This window comes from Apodemus sylvaticus, chromosome 5, assembly GCF_947179515.1.
Source record: "Apodemus sylvaticus chromosome 5, mApoSyl1.1, whole genome shotgun sequence".
Classification (NCBI taxonomy): Eukaryota; Metazoa; Chordata; class Mammalia; order Rodentia; family Muridae; genus Apodemus; species Apodemus sylvaticus.
In genome coordinates, this window is record NC_067476.1 from 65373432 (window position 1) to 65392020 (window position 18589).

Genomic DNA, 18589 nt, shown 5'->3' on the forward strand with positions numbered 1-18589 from the left:
AGATGGATCGGATGAGTCTGGAATTGTGGGCCAGACTAGGAGGTGAGCCTGGAGTTCCTCCTGGAATGCCGTAGGATGGGATTGGTTGGGATAAGGAAACTTGAGTGCAGCTCTTAGCGATCTCTTAGCAATCTTAGGGTTTTGTGGATCAAGATGAAGGTAGAAGGAAACACAAAACGTGCCTCGGGTTTGATAAGGGATGTACTTTTTTAGATTAATGGGTACAGCAAGCCTTTGGAAATAGACCACGTGATAGTTAAGAAAACAAGCCTTAGAAGTAGTTAAATGTCTGGCTTTCCATTGTCCTCATTTGGAGATATGCCAGGCTTGGACCTGAGTCTCCTGAAAACCCAATGAGATGAGACCGGGAAATCTGAGGTTCCCTGCTGAGCCCTGGTTTCAACCCCTAGTAACACAAGAAACCAAAACAACCAAAAAACCCAACGACCGAAACAGAACAACAACAACCCCAAACCAGCCCAAAAAACAAAAAACAAATCCTGAGGCACATGTATTTGTGGACCGTGGCAAGCAGGAACCCTGTCTGAATTTTAAGTAAATCCCATGCAATCTTATAATATGCTTGTGATAAAACTTTTTGCCATTTGCTTTGTATCTAAAATTCAAATTTGACTGAGGAGTCTGCATTTTATTTTGGACCTAACAGTCCTACATCCACTGCAAAAGCAGGCTGTTCTCCCTGGTAAAGCACTGTATCTTGTGAAGGTTTGTTGTCTAACTGTAGGCCTGATCCTTCCTGCCTCTGCCTCTTTCAGGAAAGTCTGTAGCCGAGATCTGATCCTCAAGCAGATGAGAACATTCATATCTTCCAGGGACCTTAGAAAAGTTTTACCTCCCTCTGTGTTTGATTTTCTAAAAGCACTCCAGGAGCTGCTAAACCACAGGGAGGCTCCATAATCTCAGGACCATCTTTCGAACAGTTGTAGGCAAATTCCACTTTATACCCCAGGCCCCAGCTGATGGGCTGAGGATTCTGGGAAATGGGTGAGCTAAACTAAAAGTCAATATATTCATGACTTTTTTTTTTTTTACAATGTCTTTGTGTTTGTTTTCTCATTAACTCTCATGACACCCAGGAAGTGAGTACTAATATTAATCACATCTTACATGAGCTATTTATTATTTTGTCTTTCTTTCTTTCTTTCTTTCTTTCTTTCTTTCTTTCTTTCTTTCTTTCTTTCTTTCTTTCTTTCTTTCAATGAGGCTCAGGGCCTGGAGAGATGGCTCAGCAGTAAGAGAGCACTTGATTGCTCTCACAGAGCCTCTGGGTTTAGTTCCCAACACCTGCTTGGTAACTCACGATCATCCGTAACGCCAGTTCTAAGCATCCGATACCTTCCTCAGATCTCTACAGGTACCAAGCACACATGCAGTGCCCATACATACACAAAGGCAAAGCACTTATTCATGTAAAATAAAATAAATGAATGAATAATTTAGGAATGAAGCTCAGAGTGATTACTGGATCCACAGAAGACAAAAAGTGTATGGTTTGGATCTGAAATGTCACCAACAGACACATCTATGCTGAACACTTGCCCACAAGGTGGCTGACGGTAGCGGGTGTCTACAACAGCCTTTCAAGGGTCACACCTGGCCTCTGATTCTGGCTCGTCTGTCTTTTTTTTTTTTTTTAAAGATTTATATATTTTATTTAGATGAGTACACTGTAGCTGTCTTCAGACACACCAGAAATGGGTATCAGATCTCATTACAGATGGTTGCAAGCCACCATGTGGTTGCTGGGAATTGAACTCAGGACCTCTGGAAGAGCAGTCAGTGCTCTTAACTTAGCTGAGCCATCTCTCCAGCCCCAGGCTCGTCTGTCTTTATCTCCTGGTCTGATCTGCCACAATGTGAAGAGCTTCCGCCCCATGCTCCTGCCGGCATGAGTAGAGCTGCTTGCTAGACCCCCCCACCCCCACCCTGTGGGATGGACTCTGGTTCCCTCTGATATTAGGAACCAGACTGGACATTTCAACTCTGAAGTTGATTATGTCAGGTATTTTGATCACAGAGTCATGAATGTAACTAGTATAGAAAGTCAGTGCCACAGTAGGATAATTTCTGTGACCAAATCTATCCTTATGGTATGGAGACCTTCGGAACAAGTTTGTGGGGAGAATAGGGAAGAATTAGGAAGTGAAAGCGAGGGAAATGTCACAATATTGTAAATGCTATTTAATGGGCTATTTTGGTGGACGTTTGGAAGACTAAATGCCAACCAACATGTAAAGACAGACCATGAGGTTTTTGATAGCAATAAGGATTCTATTGAGAAATGGATTATGTTCAATCCAGCAAAGAATTTGGCCGTGTTCTGTTCTAGTCCTGAAATTTTGAGTAAGATTGGATTGAAAAGTAATAGACTGTATATTGATAGAAGAACTTTAGAGATTGTAAGTGAGAATCAGGAGCAAAAACACTGGCAGAAAGATAGGAATCCGATGTGGCTAGGAAAGGATCGTGGATTGTTTAAAGCAGCAGACAAATCAGCTGCACACAAAGTGGCTATAGTTGTTAAAGAGATCAATGCCACAGAAGAAAAACTGTACTCTTTGTGCAACGGAAAAGGTGTCTTGAGGGTGAGACTCCGTACATCAAAGGTAGTGTTGTATGTTATAAACTGGCAGCAGGGCTGGAGAGATGGCTTAGTGGGTAAGAGCACCGACTGCTCTTCTGAAGGTCCTGAGTTCAAATCCCAGCACCCACATGGCAGCTCACAGCCATCTGTAAAGAGATCTGATGTCTTCTTCAGGTAGCTACAGTGTACTTACGTATAATACATAAATCTTTAAACTGGCGGCAGCATAAAAAGAGATAGGACAAGAGAAAGAAAGGAAGAGGCTGGCCATGGACACACGGAGAAGAGAAGGGAAGAGAGTGGGGGGGGGGCGGCAGAGAAGACAGAGAGAGAGAACAAGAGATAGCAAGCTAGACAGCAGTTCTTATATGGGAGCTTGGCTGTTGCTAGGTAACCAGAGAAGCCTAGAGGAAATGCTAACAGGTACATCCAGGGTATACAATGGGAAAACCATTTCTTTTCTTTTTAAAATTTTATTTTTTCTTGCATGTGTCACACTCAGAGGATAGAGAATAAAGGTCCCAGATTCCCTGAAGCTGGAGTTTATAGGTGGTTTGTGAGTCACCTGATAAGGATGCTGGGATGAATTTTGGGTCTTCTGCAACAGTGGCAAACATTTTTTTTTAAACTGCTGAGCCACTTTTCCAGTTATGAAAGACTTCCACCTAAGGAAGGTTCTTCGCTGGTTATGCTATGTAAAAACTCAGCTGAGGTCCAAGAGCCTTGATACTACTACAGTGGATTCCTAGCAGTGGACGCTGATGTCCTCTGCATACGGTTGGTTTTACAGGTGCACAGAATAAGACTTTTGTGACCATGGAAGCTTGCACCTGGGAGGCCAGGCGTAGGCATCAAGCTCGGAATCCTGCAGTGAATCCTCTGGAGGCCGATGTATGAAGCTGTGAAGGTAAAGAATACGAGACCTCACGATGGGTGTGCCAGAAATGTGTGCCATCTGCTGAGTAAAATCGCAGGCACCTCTTGAAGCCATCCCAGGAGAGAATCCATGTGTAGTACAAATGAGAAGGCCTTAGGGTGGGTATGCCAAGGCCTGTTAAGTTCACACGGTGCTACTACATGCCTGGAATGCTGGACCTGGAGCTACAGGAATTAACCCTTTCCTCACTGGCTTCATTCTCACCTTGATCTGATATTTCCTTGCTACCCTGCTGCAGATTTTAGGGATTGCTGTTGAAGCTGTACTAAATTTATTTTTGCATTACAAAATGGCCAGGTGTGGATGCTATGGCTTGAGTCTGACCTGTCACCTGGAGATTCACCTGCTTATTCTCTAGCTGGTGGCACTATTTTGAGGTGGGGGAAGACTTTTAAGAGCTGGGACCTGATTGGTGGACGTAGGGCAGGCACTACGGCTGAGCCTTTGAAGGTTGTACCCACCCAACCCCTGATTCCAGTTCTTACTGCTGCCCAGTCTACCACAGCGTGAAGGGCCTCCACCTCATTTCCGTTACCTTGGTCAGAGACTTTCTGCTATGTCTACTCTGCTTGGATGTTATGAAAATCTCTGGAGTTGTGAGTCAAAGTGAATATTCTCCTTTTAGGTCATCTACGCCAGACAATTCGGTCACTGTTAAGTGAAAGTAACGGAGAAACACAACAGTAAGTATCAATCGTAAGCTTGGACCAAATCTGGCTGACCTTGGAATCCTTGTGGCTGCTGGTCCATGCTAGGACCAGGCCATAGCAGCCCTCAGAATGTGATCCTGGAGCCTCCTCCAGTGCTTTCTGGTTTCAGGGTGAACAGTGGAGAAACAAAGCGATTTCCTCCAGTCGTAGACCTCTTTCCTTCAGTATTTTGGCCATCGCTGTCTGTGCGCCCTGGCCATTCCCAGGGTAGATTCACTATAGCAGCTTTCTTGTTTGATGAAGCAGAAGCTGTAGCTCACTGCCTCACCACGTTTACAGAATTTCGTCTTAGTGCGGCTGTGGTTGTGAATCTGTCCTTCCCCCACCACGGGCAGCTTTGCTTTGCGTGCTAACCAGTGCTTTGTGTGAATGAGCTTTGTCTTTGATTTCTTACAACACACCTCTTTCTGTGGAAACCACAGGGTTGGCAGACACGGGTTTGATGTGGGTTCCTGGTGTCACTGTTACCACAGATGGTATCTGGCTTTTATGCATCACCGTCACCTCCCATGGGTGTTTTCCTGCTTAGTTCTACAGAGTTTGAGCCTTTCTGGAAATCTTGCTCATTCACATCCTTCTGCTAAAACCTCTATTCTTTTCTTCCTGGCAGTCTCCAGCTGGTACTGAGAGGTGGATGGAGATCAGGGATGAAGGCCAGAAATAAGTATAAATATTTGTTGAGACACAAACTTTCCAATTCAGAAAACCCTAAGCGACCTCCTTAGAAGTCCAAAACTTTTTAGAGTAGAATAGAAATGCTCAATAACTCCTAAGATAGACGTTCTAAGTTGGTTCATTCATTTATCTAAAGATATTTTATTCTTTCAAATTTATCACTTCAATGTCATATATTTGCTTTGTAATTTGTTTAAAATAAATCAGACATTTATAAAATTAATTTATTACAGACACAACTGCTTTTTCTTCTTTTTTCTTTCTTTTGTTTTGTTTGCTTTTTTTTTTTTTCTGAGACCCTTTTTTTCTCTGTGTAGCCCTGGCTGTCCTGGAACTCACTCTGTAGACCAGGCTGGCCTCAAACTCAGAAATCTGCCTGCCTCTGCCTTCCAAGTGCTGGAATCAAAGACATCCACCACCGCTGCCTGGCTGACCTTCAGTTTTATTTTCTGATGAAGTATGTGTTTCAATAGCTGTGTACAGTCTTCAATTTTCTATCATTTAAAATTATTTATGGAGGCTGGGCACAGTGGCACATGCCTTTAATCCCAGCACTTGGAAGACAGAGGCAGGCAGATCTCTCTGTGAGTTCAAGGGCAGCCCGATTTGCAGAGCAAGTGTCAGGGCAGCCAGGACTGTTACACAGAAAAACCCTGTCTCACAAAAACAAAAAATCCTGCCGGGCGGCGATGGCGCACGCCTTTAATCCCAGCACTTAGGAGGCAGAAGCAGGTGGATTTCTGAGTTCGAGGCCAGCGTGGTCTACAGAGTGAGTTCCAGGACAGCCAGGGCTACACAGAGAAACCCTGTCTCAAAACAAAAAACAAAAAACAAACAAACAAAAAATCCAAGTCAATCAATCAATCATTGCTCTTAGCAACTGAGCCATTTCTTTAGTCTTCCTTTTTATTTTTTATAAATAATATTTTCATTACCTTCGTGTATTCGTGTGGGGTGGGGAATGTGTGACAGTCAGAGGCCAGCTGGAGGCATCCAGCTTCTTGTGGCTCTCAGGGATTAAACTCAGATCATCAGTCTTGGCTCAAGTTCCTTTGCCCACTGAGCTGTCTCTAATTGGCCTCATGCCCACTTTCTTAGAAATGGCTTGGGGGGGGGGGCTGAACTCTTCTTGTTTGCAATGCAAGTCCATTTCCATCTGAGTGTCTCTAGCTTGGCTGTCTTAAAGAAAAAAATCCAACTATTATAACATGTGGCTATAGTTTATTTTCATCTATGCATGGTTTCAGCTACCTTCCTTTTTTTTTAAAATTGGAGAAAGTAGAACCTCACTGTGTTGCTCAGGCTGGTCTTCATCTCTGTACTCAGTCAGTCCTCCTGCCTCAGAGCTGAGGCTGCTGCTGCATGCCACCACACCTTGTTAATTTTCAATAATTTTAGTGTTCTGCAGTTTTATCTGTCCTGCTGTTGATGGATTTTTGGGTTGCTTCCAGTTTCAAGCCATTTTGTGCAATGCTACTCCGGACATACCTGTTTTCAACCTGTGTGTCTTTAGAGCTTACAAATAGGAACGTTATGCAGCCTCAATTTCACTGACATTTTCCAACATGTCTTTACTAGTGTAGACTCTCGAAGAAGTTTACAATAGTATTGTAATTTTCTTTTTTTAAATTTTTTCCTTACTTTTATTTATTTGTCTCAGGCTGGTCTTGAACCCCTGATCTTCCTGCCTCTACCCACCAAGTGCTGGGATATTTACATCCTATCATTACACCCTGAAGTTTCTGGTTTCTTTGCAGATTGAGTTGTGTTGTCTGATGTCTTTCTGGAAACTGCCTTATGAGAGGATGTTTTTGCTGAAGCAGACACGTGGGAGGATGTTTAGCTGAGAACAGACGTGGGATGTTTTTCTGGAGGCAGCCTGGAAAATGGTCATATGCTCTTTTGCTAGAGTGGATGCTTGAGAGAACACGCGATGTTTGGAAAAGGTATAAGTATAATCCAACAGACAGTAGACAGCGCTGGCTGGTATTTGTATGCCTTACCATTCTTTGTTGTTTGTGACTTCACAGAAACACACCAAAAAACTTCTCATGGTGTTCTGGCAGCTTCTTGCCACTTCTGTGGATTCAGGCAGCTGGTGGCTTCTTGCCACTTTCGAGGATTTGGGCCGATTGGCAGAGCCTTGAAGTTTCTTCTAGATTGATCTGTCATTGTTGATTCGTGAACAGTGTTTGGGAGTGGATTGAGCTGATTTGTGTGAACTGAGCTGCTGATATCCTGACAACGCAGACTGGACTTGCTTCAAAGAATTTTTTTTTCTTTTTTGGTTTTTCTAGACAGGGTTTCTCTGTGTAGTTCGGGCTATCCTGGAACTCACTCTGTAGACCAGGCTGGCCCAAGGAAATATTTCTAAACAGCTCTACATCCTCCTTTGTTCTGTTAAGCTCTCCTTCCCACTGCCTGCGGTGGGCCAGAGGGAGGTTTAAGCATTTAAGAACACTTACTAAAAATAGGTTTTGAATAATCTAAGCCTATAACACCCAACTAAATTTGTTTGTATTTAGAGATGATCTTGCTATATACCCCAAACTAATCTCAAACTGGAGATTTTCCTGCTCCAACCTCCATTGCTGGGTCTACAGGTGCCCCTCACTTGGTGTTACTAATGGTGCATAGAATCACTTACTTACACCCATGTTCTGTTATCTGGTCAAACATTCTGAAGGAGTCTGTGAGGGCAATTTAAAACTTTTGTTTGTTGCCGGGCGGTGGTGGCACACACCTGTAATCCCAGCAGCCTGGTCTACAGAGTGAGTTCCAGGACAGCCAGGGCTATACAGAGAAACCCTGTCTCGAAAAACCAAATCTAAAACAAAAAACAAAAAACAGAACTTTTGTTTGTTTGTTTGTTTGTTTGTTTGTGTTTGTTTGTTTTCAGGCAGGTCTCACTGTGTAGCCCTACTTGGTCTGGAACTTGCTATGTATAACCAAGGTGGCCTTAAACTCAGAGTTCTACCTGCCTCTACCTCACAACGCTTGTACTAAAGGCCTGCACCACCCTGCCTGGATTATTTACTTTTAAGGTTTATTTGTGTGTGTGTGTGTGTGTGTGTGTGTGTGTGTGACATCTCAGGTGCCGTGTTGTGAGTGACACAAGTGTGCAGAGACCCACACACTTGGATGTTGAGTGCCCTAGAGCTGCAGTTACAGGAAGTTGCAAGCTGTCTCACGTGTGTCCTGGGAACCGAACTCCAGTCCTCTGGAAAATAGTAGTGTTTTGAACTGCTGAGCCACCTCTCCAGCCTCTCTCTCCCTCTCTTTTTAAATGTCTATTATTATATTTAGTCATTTATGTTTGTTTATGTGTGTGAACATGCATAGGTTAGAGGTTTGAAACCAGCAAGAGTTGTTTTTTTTCCTTCTACCAATGTGGATTACAGGGACCGGCCACTGAGCCCTCTAGGCTAGGGTGGTTTTTAGGTGAGCTTCACATTTGAGGAAGTCAAATTGCCCACTTTGATGTGGGAGGGTCTCGTCATGTCAGCTGAGGTACTGATAGAACAGTCCTCCCTCCCCCTCTCCAGAAGGGAAGCATTTTGCCAGGAGACTGCTTTTAGATTAACTCCCACAGTCACGTGAGCCAATTCCTTAAAATAAAATTCTTCTCTATATATACACATCCTGTTGGTTTTGTTTCTCTGGAAAACGTGACTAATACAGGCTGAACAGTCAGGCTCAATATGGTGTGCTCCTTGACAGCTGGGGACCATCAGGGGTTTCAAAGGCTTATGGCAAGAGCTTCCCGCTCAGCTCCCTTGGATAAGGCCTCTAGCTGATACCCTTCCTTGTCAAGGGTATCAGATACCTTCCTGTGTCAATGAGCAATGGGCTTCAGTTCCCTGGCCGACTGCAGGATTGGTCAAACAAGGACCACCCCAGACTCTTGTTATTATAACGTCTGAATCCCACCGCCTCTAGCTACTTATTCTGTTCCTGAGAGTTCAGCTCCTGTGTGGTCCACCGTGACATGTGTTGTTCTCATCCATGGTAATAGCATATATGAGGCTAATCAACCACCGTACCTCTATTCTTTCCAGTGTCTGGCAGTACATGTTAGACTCCCTCTCACCACAGGCTGAGACCCTTTCAGCCCCATGGTGAACAGGAAGTGACTGGAGCCACAGTTACTATTTCCTGGGGATGGAGAGACGGCTCCACGGTCAAAGCATTTGCTCACTCAGCTCTCTGCATTTCCTCTAGTTTTTCATAACCACCTGTAACTCCAGTTCCAGCTCAATGCTCTCTTTTGCCTCCGTGGGAACCTGGCTCAAGTGCACATACCCACACACAGACACACACATTAATGTAAACATCACACGTCTCATCTTAAAGGAAACAAAAGATAGTTTATTTTGGAGTTGTTTGGAGTGACCATGGTCCGTGGATTTAGGTTACTCCAAAGTCCATGTTCCAGTGTGTGATAGTTTGTACATACTTGGCCCACAGAGTGGCACTATTAGAAGGTGTGGCCTTTGGGGGGCCAGAAAAGGGGAAATCATTTGAAATGTAAATTAAAAAATATATCAAATAAAAAAAGAAAAAAGAAAGAAAAAAAAGAAGGTGTGGCCTTGTTGGAGTAGGTGTGTCCCTGTGGGCATGGGCTTTAAGACCCTTATCCTAGCTGCCTAGAAGCCAATATTCTGCTAGCAGCCTTCAGATAAAAATGTAGAATTCTCAGCTCCTCCTGCACTGTGCCTGCCTGGATGTTGTCATGTTCCATGATGATAATGGACTGAACCTCTGAACCTGTAAGCCAGCCCCAATTAAATGTTGTCCTTGTCAGAGTTGCCTTGGTCATGGTGTCTGTTCGCAGAAGTAAAACCCTAAGTAAGACACAGTGTGGAAGCTGTTTCATGAATTTTTTTAGTTTTATAAAATAAATAAAATCATAAATCAGGGCAAGTTTAAAATGCACTAATGCACTGGTGGGGACCCTGGAGAGGCAGATACATGGATATGGGGGAGCTTTTTGTTAAAGGCCTAAAGTGTTATTATCTGATTATATTCTTAGCTCTTGGATTGGTTTTTTCTCTTTTCTTTCTTTCTTTCTTTCTTTCTTTCTTTCTTTCTTTCTTTCTTCCTTTCTTTTTCTTTCTTTCTCTCTTTCTTTCTTTCTTTCTCTCTCTCTCTTTCTTTCTTTCTCTCTTTTTCTCTCTTTCTTCCTATTTCTCTCTCTTTCTCTTTCTTTCTTTCTTTCTTTCTTTCTTTCTTTCTTTCTTTCTTTCTTTCTTTCTTTCTTTCTTTCTCTCTTTCTCTCTTTCTCTCTTTCTTCTTTCTTTCTTTAATATAAGATCTCACTATACAGCCCTAGCTGGCTGGTTTCAAATTCACAGAGATCCACCTATCTTTGCTTCCCAGATTGGCATTAAAGGTGTGTGCTGTCATGCCCAGCTGGAATTTCTTTTTGCTGGTGTTTTTATTTAGTGCTGGAGATGGAACCCAGAGCCACATGCACTAAATAAGCTACACCCCCAATCCCAAGGTTTGGAAATTTACTTCATTTCGAAGGGTTTATTTTTAAATATGTACAGGTGTGCACATGTGGTTATGTGCATGAGTGCAGCTGCCCTCGGAGGTCAGAAACATCATATTCCCCCTGGAGCTGGAGTCACACTTGGCTGTGAGATGGTTCCTGGGACCTAAACTCCAGTCCAACAAGTGTCCACAACCACTGAGCCATCTCTCCAGTCAACGGTGGGCAATGACAAATGTTCTCCACAGTCTCTGGCTTTGAATACTTGGTCTCCAGTGGGTACTGTTTGGGGACTTGTGGCCTTGGTGGAAGATGTATGTCACTGGGGGTGCTTTCATCTGAATAGGTGATGGGAAGACCAGCAGTACTTAAGGAGAATAGCATCATTTGTTTGGTTTGGAGACAGATTTCTTGTATGCTAGGCTAATCTCCAACTCAGCCTGTAGCTGAGGGTAGCATTGAGCTTCTGACCCTCCTGCCTCCTCGACCTTCTGATCGCTGAGATGACCTGCATGCATCCTTGGACTCAGTCTATGTGGTACTGGGGATTGAACGGACAGCTTCCTGCATGGGAGGCAAGTACTCTTCCAGTGGAGCTCCACGTTGACCCTGAGAGCCCGGTATTAAAAGAAGCAGATTGCCCGCACACTGGTTTCACCTTCTAAGTTTGGCTATGGCCAAGGGCTACTTTGAGTCAATCAAGGGATGTCCACTGTGACCCAGTCAGAATTCTTGCCTGCTTCCTCAAAAGTTCAGATTTCACTTCTGGTCTATGCAACTTCCTGTCACCTCTTCCTTCCCCTACCACCTCACACCCACATACACCAGGCACACAACAGAAACTCAGTAAATAGCTGTTGACTAATTGAATAGGTGAAGTTCTTTGATATTGGCTTTCCAGGACATAGATTGTGCAATTAAGCCTTTTAGTGATATTTCTCCTTATGGTGTCTTCTGGCTTACAAAGAGGCTGGTATTGCTTGTTCTTTCTCTATGGAGAAGAATTAAGAGGAGTGATACAAAGATATCACATGGAGGATGGCTAGAGAAGGGGAGATCTAGATTGCCCAAATTCTGGAGAAACAGCTGCAGCAGGAGCTCATGGGTACTTCTGGGTGAAGGCATATTTTTCTTTTACTGCCCCTATCCCAATAAATGGCACTCTCATCTTTCCTCATGATTTATAGGCCAGAATGGTTCTCAGTTTCCCATTAAAAACATCTCTTTATTAAGTCAAATATTTAAGCCTTAGCATGAGTTGTCTGTCTGGCCGGGCATGCATGCTACAGGAAAGTGATCCTTTGGCAAAAACGGAAAAAACAAAACAAAACAACCAAACCATCCTAAGTCGCTGGTTTCTATCAAGCCCCTCTAGAGCCTTCACGTTTGCCTTTGCCGTCGCTCACACAGTGTTCATTAAAGATGCGAACGTGGGAGAGACTGTTCAGTGGATCAATCACCTGCCCCCACAAGCTGCAGGGCTTGCACGAGGACCTAAGTTCTGAGCCCCAGAAACCACATAAAAGCTAAGTGTGGTCTTGAGTGTCTGTAACCCTAGCTCTGGGTAGGGCTGAGACGGGATGCTGAGAACCTCTTAATTTGCTTTAACCAACTGGGCTCTGGGCTCAAGGAAAGACCCTGCCTCAGAAGACAAGTGGAAAGGGACCCTGTATACAGGTGTGCCCGCATGCATGCACAAATACACACACAACACATACACTCACATACTCACATACACTACACGCCAGGATCTGTTTACACACACACACACACACACACACACACACACACACACACGGAATGTACATTCAAACCTGGCTGCGTTTTTTCTTTTCTCTGATTCATTCATTCATTCTTTCTTTCTTTCCTTTTCTTTTTGTTAAGACATCTCTCTCTCTCTCTCTCTCTCTCTCTCTCTCTCTCTCTCTCTCTCTCTCTGTGTGTGTGTGTGTGTGTGTGTGTGTGTGTAGCCCTGGTTGTCCTGGAACTTGCTCTGTAGACCAGGCTAGTCTCGAACTTAAAGATCTAACTGCCTGTGCTGGGATTAAAGGTGTGGGCCACCATCACCAGGCAGACTGTTTATCACCTAGTCAAGCTTTCTAGAGATCTCTCTGGGTCTTACCTGCAGCCGTAGAGCAACTGAGAATCCACAAAGGCTCCTGCCTTCCACAGCTCTTCCTCTGCCTGCATTTTCAATGATTTTTATCTCTTAGCACCGCTCCCATTTGACATCCAAACAGTGGGTCCAGAAAGCCGACCTGACCTGTGTGTGGTCTGTCTTACTAGACTTCTCTTTAGCCTTCCCCATTAGGTTAAAAAAGAAAAACAGGAGAGAACAAAACTCTGAGATCTTACTGTATCTTCCCACCTCTGGGTGGGTGATAGAAGCCCCCCCCCTTCCCCGAAGTCAGGGATGCCACTTTACTCCGGTTTCATTTCCTGTGTGGGCATGTGGGTGTGGGGTCCCTGGGAAAGCAGGGAGCACGCTAAGCTGCGGAGAGCATTCACTCCAGCCGGTTAATTTGCTCTTCTTCAAAGTTCTCCACCCTCTCTTTTTCTCTCCTTCAGTAAGACGTGGCAGTGTGGATTTAACAATACTCTGCCTTTGGCTTCTTATCTCTGAGCATTTTAGAAAGAGCGCTCCGCTGGAATCAAAGGCCAGTCTGAAGTAGTTTCCTCACAGGGCCCTCCGGGAAGCTGACCTCCTGCCCTCGGGCTTGGCAAGAGCAGACTCTGGGGTAATTCTGGAACTTCCCAAATCCCGCGAAAACCCGGCCATTGGGAACAGATCAGCCCTTCCGGGATCATTCTGGGGCAGCTGAGACAGCCTCATCACAAAAGGGTTGAGATTGCTCAGGTCTGTACTTCCAGCCCTAGCCCTGTTAGGAAGAATGTCTCTAGACCCCATTCGGGTCTCCTGTGCAACGAGGGACTTTGATTTCTGCTATGGTCTCATCTGCCCAACCATAAGATTACTTACTTTTGTATTGTTTAATGGGTTCGGTTTGTTTACTGGCGAGCTAATAGGAAAACAGAGCAGGGCATCATTTCTATAAATGGAAAAAATCAATAGCACTCACCACAAATAGAACAGATCTGGGCCAGCCAGGCTCACGGCCTTGAGCCTGTGATCCTTTCAGGGCCTATGAATACACTTTAATTTCTCTTAAAATTAGAAGAAAAATTAAGTATAGTAATAGTGAGTATTGTTACTCATACCCCTTGCCTGGATTTGTGTGTGTGTGTCTGTGTGTGTGTCTGTGTGTATGGGTACGGAGGTGAGAGGACAACAGCATGTGTCTGTCAATGGTCTCTGTGATTGTTTGTCCATTGCCTGGGAAGCTAGCTGGCCTGTGAGCTTCAGAGGAGCCTTCTGCCTCGCCGGTTCTACCCCCATAAGAGCGCTGGGGTTATGGGTGTCCGTGCTGTGTGTTTAAGTGGGCTCCAGGGATTTAAACTTAGGGCCTCACATTTGCACGGCACCCACCCAGCTACCATGTCCAGACACGGATTATATTCTTGCTCATTATGATTTAATAATATTTTTAAAATTATTTTTTATTTCATGACCACCTCACAGAATTTTGTGGGAACTGAGAACAAGAGTTTAGATTATTACTTAAGAAATGTCCAAAGTCGCTGGGCGGTGGTGGCACACACCTGTAATCCCAGCACTCTGGGAGGCAGAGGCAGGTGGATTTCTGAGTTCGAGGCCAGCCTGGTCTACAGAGTGAGTTCCAGGACAGCCAGGGCTACACAGAGAAACCCTGTCTTGAAAAAAAAACCAAATCCTGAAAACTAAAACACCAAAAAAAAAAAAAAATGTCCAAAGTCCATATCTCTCTCTTTTTCTAAAAAAAAGACATATTTATTTTATGTATATGAGCACACTGTCACTGGCCTCAGACACACCAGAAGAGGGCATCAGATCCCATTACAGATGGTTGTGAGCCACGATGTGGTTGCTGGGAATTGAACTCAGGACCTTTGGAAGAGCAGACAGTGTTCTTAACCACTGAGCCATCTCTCCAGCCTGATTTAATAATATTCTTAATATGAAGATTTTGTGTTTACTTGTTTGTTTTTTGAGACAGTGTTTTCCTGTGTAGCCCTGGGTATGCTGAAACTTGCTCTATAGACCAAGCTGGCCTTGAACTCTGAGATCTGCCTGCCTCTGCCTCCTAAGTGCTGGGATTTAAGGCCGCCACCACCACCACCACTGCCACCACCCTGCAGATATAAGGTTTTTTGTTTTTTTTTAATGGAGGAAGGAAAACAAGCCAAAAACAGCCATGAAAATCATAACACTGTAGTCTTAAAGGGAATGTCACTAGGATAAACATAATGAATAAAAAATGCTGTTACTAAAGCCTTCCTGTTAAATGTGCAGTGAAGCCTCTTCCCTCCCTCCTTGTTAAATAGAGGATTAGAGGCAGCAGTGCAGTGACACAGTGACAGATGCCTGAGATCTCAGCACCTGAGAGGCAGAGGCACAAATTTAAGGACAGCCTTAACTGAAGACCAAATTAGAGTCCAGCTTCGGCTAATGGAGACACTGATTCAAAAAGAAGGGAAGGAAATTAGCATGCATTAGATATTAAAGACTGACAAGTGTGAAGCTAGTCATTTATCCTCAGAAACCAACGAGCGCAAAAGGCTTTTTTTAAAAAAGGATTTGCTTATTGTATTTATGGGTGCACTGTAGCTGTCTTCAGACACACCAGAAGAGGACATTGGATTCCATTACAGATGGTTGTGAGCCACCATGTGGTTGCTGAGAATTGAACTCAGGACCTCTGGAAGAGCAGTCAGTGCTCTTAACCTCTGAGCCATCCCTCCAGCCCCTCAAAAGGCTTTTTTAAACAAAAGACTTATTCTATTTTATTTTTATATTATTTATTTTATTTTATGTGTATGTGCGTGCATATGAATACAGTTGTCTACAGAGAATCCCCTGGAGCTGGAGTTATAGGTGGGTGCTTGTGATTCACCCCAGAAAATGAAGGAAGGAAAAAGCAAAAAAACAAAATAACAACAACCAAAAAAACCCTACTTTTCCTCCCCCCAAAAAACAACAAAAAATTTATTTCAAAAAATCCTTCCAAGTTTTATTATTATTATTATTGTGATGATGATGATGATGGTGATGATGTTTTCTCTGTGTAGTCCTGGCTGTCCTGGAACTCACTCTAAACCAGACTGATCTCAAACTCGTAGAGATCTGCCTGCCTCTGCCTCCCAAGTGCTGGGATTAAAGGTGTGCACCTCCATTGCCTGGCTGCAGCTGCAAGGTTTTGTTTCGTTTTGTAATAATAAACATCACATACCAAATTTTATCAGACCCAGAGCAGAAAATGTGTTTTAAATCTATCTGTGTATTCTGTAGCTTTGGAAACTGAAGCCAGGCTTTCTTCCTACTAAATAAGCTTTCTACTTATTTTTTTAAAACCCTGCTTTTGTTACCTAAACCCACTTAAATTGTTCTGCATCCTTTTGGGGGATTTACCTGCACTGGAAGTCGCTGGATTGAATGATGAGGAGGAGGAAAATGACAATGACAATGACAATGTTGTTGTTATGCTGTGGCCTGCTGACCTCTTCCAGTACCAGGCATACATGTAGTACCCACACATAAATTCACACAAAACACTCATGTGCATAAAATATAAATGAAGTTTATAAAATATAATGAAGTCATAAAATATAATGAAATTTAAATGTTCACCTGTAACCTTTAGAATCTGTATTTGTCTACAGTTTTGATCGGATAGTTATTTAAACTTTCTTTTTTTCTCTTTTTTCTTTCTTTTCTATATTCTTTGTTTACATTCCAAATGATTTCCCCCACCCAACCCCTCCCACCCCCAACCCCTCCCAACCCCCCCAACCCCCTACCCCCACACCCACCCCATAAGTCCCATAAGCCCTCCTCCCTCTGCCCATTCCCCAATCACCCCCTCCCACTTCTCTGTCCTGGTAATCCCCTACATTACTGCATCAATCCTTTCCAGGACCAGGGCCCTCTCTTTCCTTCTTCGTTGGCATGATTTGATATGTGAGTTGTGTCTTGGGTATTCAGAGCTTCTGGGCTAATATCTACGTATCAGTGACTGCATCCCATGTGTGAATGAGATACCTCACTTAGGATGATATTTTCCAGTTCCATATTTATCTTAATTTATGGCATGTCTGGTGGGTGTCACAAATGAAATAAGGCAGACACAGAAGGACAAAGACTACATATTATAACTCACATGCGGGATTTGTGTTCTGTTTGTCTGGAACAGGGCCTGGCTGCCAACTCTTCAGGTACCCAAAATTGACATTGAACTGATTCTCCTGTCTCCACCCCGCAAGTGCCAGAGTTTGTGCTAACACAGCCGGCTCGTTCCCTATGTGGAAGTTTTAAAAAGTTCTCGCAGAAACAGAATAGAATAAATATTGCTAGGGAGTGAGGAAGGGAAGCAGAGAAAAATTATACAGAAACCTGGACAATAGATACCAAATATGCTTAGGTAAAAGAAATAAACTCTAGTGTTCTTTTTTATGTTTTACTCTCTCTCTCTCTCTCTCTCTGTGTGTGTGTGTGTGTGTGTGTGTGTGTGTACATATGCCATGGTGTTTGTGTGGAGGTCAGAAAACAACCTAAGAGGCTCAGTTCTCTTCTCTCCTCCCACCGTGTGGGTTCTGGGGAGCCACAATCGTTGCCTGTTGAGCCATCTCTCCAGCCCTGAGTTCTTTTCTTTTCCTAACTAAAAAAGAATATTTTAGGTGTATGATTCTTTTGCCTACATATGTGTACGCCATATGTATGCCTGAGCTCCTGGAGTTACAGATAGTTTGTGAGCTGCCGTGTGGGTACAAGAAACTGGGCCCAAGACGCCGTGTGAGCAAAAAGTGCCCTTAATTGTGGAACCATTTTTCACACTAGGGCAAATTTCACGAACAGTGATTCATGATATATTTCATAAAGAACTAGAAGAGTTTGTAGATCCTGAACACAAAGAAATGTTTGCCATGCAAATACTAATTTGATCATGACATACATACATGTGTTGAATTACCACACTGTACCCATCAGTGTGTACAATAATTATGTTCCAGTTATAATAAAGGAACCATTTGCTTCTTGCCCTGTGCCTGTATGTGTGCCTGTGTGTGTGTGCTCTTACAAGCTGGTTCTGGGCCCTTCCCAGAATTCCTGAGTTCACATCAGGATGCAGGGCTGTAAAGGATAGAAGCACAAACATCACACTCTGTGCTATCAGCCCATTCAGGTTCACGACACCCAGTCACTTTGCCAACGCTGTTCCTTCCCTCCTATTTCCAGCACCTTCCTCTCATGGTCTTGTGGAACTCACTCTTCCGGCTCCCTCACTTTGATTCTGTCATCCGGGAAGTCTTTGCCCTGCCTCCACAAGGAGATCAAGTGATTTTCCTCCTCCTCTCCTCCTCTGGACTGAGTGATTCATTATGTGATTATCATTAAAAATTCATAGGCTTAACTGCTGAGTGTGGTGGTGCACATGGTGGTGCCTTTAATCCCACCACTTGGGAGGCAGAGGCAGGCAGATCTCTGAGTTCTAGGCCAGCCTGGTTCACCAACAAATTCCAGGTCAGTCAGGACTACATACTCAAAGAACTACAAATACAAAAATTCAGAGGCTAAATTCTCAGTGTTTCAACTGCCTAAGAGCTCCTCTGAGGACAGACACCACAATTTCTCTGTCTGGTGAGTTCCATAGTGTCTGGCACTTGGTGCTAACTGTGATTACTAACAGGAAATGGGTTCAAATGCCCTCGTCCCCTATCTATATTTAGGGATTGCAGATGTTGTCCTGTTTACTGTTGGCATTTAGGAGGCATCTGATTAAAGTCATTGAATTGAAAAAACAGAATAGTTTTTCAAACACATTCCATATCTAAGAAGAACAGATATTTGGTTTCTAGACAGAAAAAAAATCATGTGGCATATGGGGTCAAAATCTTGGGATTCAAAATATGCTAATTTCAGGGCTGGAAGGGGTGAGGCGGGTAGATGGATTTCTCGATAGCTTCAGAATTTCTCCCAGATGCTGGGGGCTGCTATCCCACCAACGGGCTGGGATGAGGGGTCTTTACCCTTCCGCAGAGAGCTAGAGACTTCTTGGTTGTTCATGAGGACACAC